Below are 2,178 nucleotides of genomic sequence, written 5' to 3' on the forward strand. Positions count from 1 at the left end.
TTTAAGCTCTCCTAAACTTAGGTGCTACTTTTAGGCCTAAAATACTTTCTGAATTGCTCTTAGTGAATACAATTAGGAGTCCTAAATTTAAGACTGACACGCCCATTATGCTTAGGAGTTTCTCCTAAATTCGCCAGTTAGGAGCTACTTTAAGCCCTAAGATCCTTTGTGAATACGGCCCCAGGTGTATATCAGTATGTAGTGTCTCTACTTTAAAGAGTCCTCTCCTGCTGATGTTCAGGTGTATATCAGTATGTAGTGTCTCTACTTTAAAGAGTCCTCTCCTGCTGATGTTCAGGTGTATATCAGTATGTAGTGTCTCTACTTTAAAGAGTCCTCTCCTGCTGATGTTCAGGTGTATATCAGTATGTAGCGTCTCTACTTTAAAGAGTCCTCTACAGCTGATGTTCAGGTGTATATCAGTATGTAGTGTCTCTACTTTAAAGAGTCCTCTCCTGCTGATGTTCAGGTGTATATCAGTATGTAGTGTCTCTACTTTAAAGAGTCCTCTCCTGCTGATGTTCAGGTGTATATCAGTACTTAGTGTCTCTACTTTAAAGAGTCCTCCCCCCATGAGGGTGCAGTTATTTCTGCACAAACTGGGACACCAGAGTCATGTCTGTCAGTGAGGGGGGGGGGGAGTTTTGGGAAGTGGGTCACCTTGAGAGGAGTCGATGATGATGATGATGATGATGATGATGATGATGATGATATATATATTTTAATATCTTCAGGGTCTTTTCTTGGTTTTAAATGCTGCATTATAAGAAAGTTATAAATGTTATCACTTCTATTTCTTGCTTTTACCCAATTATTGATTATATCCTCATTAATAAAGATTAAATATAAAATAATATAAAATGCAACTTTTAATATTTTTGTAAAGCAGCAGCCGCCTAGAGGTTTCTGATAAAGAGTATAGTCAGGTTTTATTAACTGTCCCGCCTCTTTACAAAAGGCTAAATAACTGGAGCAGTGCTGTGAGCTATAAAGAGACCAGCCAGCAGGAAACAGGAAGTAGGACACCAGGGGAACGAGGAGAAACGGGGCTAAAGAGAGACTTCAACACGTCTCAGTTGAACTGAATCTCTCAACGTGCCGACGTCCAAAAGGTTTTCATGTTTGCATTTCAGCAGAGAGTCATGATAGAGTCAGATAAACCAGTGCTAGGGTTTGAGCTTTACATTCAAAGCCTGATTCCTGCTCTCAGTCTGAACACCATTTTGTATTTGACTTTATCTTTACCTTTACCTTGTGTGAATCCTGTTTTTAACTCTGACCCTGCTGCTGCTATAAACGCCTGAGTTTCCCCACGGGGATAAAGAAAGTTCCATCTGATCGTATCTTATGATCTCTGCTCTGTGTTCAGGACACCAATGAGATCGTGGCCATCAAGAAATTCAAGGACAGTGAAGGTGAGAGCAGACCTGCAGAGAAAACAGCCTCATAAACCCCTCTACACCAGTATTAATGTGTGTGTGTGTGTGTGAGCAGAGAATGAGGAGGTTAAGGAGACCACGCTGCGGGAGCTGAAGATGCTCCGGACCCTGAAGCAGGAGAACATCGTGGAGCTGAAGGAGGCGTTCCGCCGCCGCGGAAAACTCTACCTGGTGTTCGAGTACGTGGAGAAGGTGAGTCCTTCATCATCTTCATCATCATCATTGTTCATTATACAATGCACCAGGTTTACCCCCCGTTCTTCATCCTGATGTGTTCTATATATTTATATTTCCTGGTCAGAACATGCTGGAGCTGCTGGAAGAATTACCGAACGGCGTTCCGACCGACAAAGTTCGCAGCTACATCTTCCAGCTGATCCGCGCCATCCACTGGTGCCACAAACACGACATCGTCCATAGGGGTAACTCCACCTATTGTTACTTTATTTGATTTTACCCACTACATAAATACATTGTTCGGATTAGGCAAGCTGCGTCTTATTACACATAATAACGTCAACTAATAATGCCCCGATCAGCTTTGACTCTGTGTGCAGGACCTCAAAGCGGTGAGATGTGTTCAGGTACGATGGGTACGGTGAGATGTGTTCAGGTACGATGGGTACGGTGAGATGTGTTCAGGTACGATGGGTCCGGTGAGATGTGTTCAGGTTCGATGGGTACGGTGAGATGTGTTCAGGTACGATGGGTACGGTGAAATGTGTTCAGGTTAGATGGG

At 43.2% G+C, this 2,178-nt stretch overlaps 1 long non-coding RNA gene across 1 annotated transcript; it reads left to right on the forward strand.

The window, feature by feature from the left end:
• Positions 1-1,366: 1,366 nt before the first annotated feature.
• Positions 1,367-1,855, forward strand: LOC104958582 (uncharacterized). The gene is made up of 3 exons (XR_799783.1): positions 1,367-1,415; positions 1,495-1,631; positions 1,741-1,855. It is a non-coding gene; the product is annotated as an uncharacterized lncRNA (long non-coding RNA).
• The last annotated feature ends 323 nt before the right edge of the window (positions 1,856-2,178 follow it).

The sequence above is a fragment of the Notothenia coriiceps genome, unplaced genomic scaffold (genome assembly GCF_000735185.1).
Source record: "Notothenia coriiceps isolate Sejong01 unplaced genomic scaffold, NC01 NC01_scaffold00029117, whole genome shotgun sequence".
Taxonomy (NCBI): Eukaryota; Metazoa; Chordata; class Actinopteri; order Perciformes; family Nototheniidae; genus Notothenia; species Notothenia coriiceps.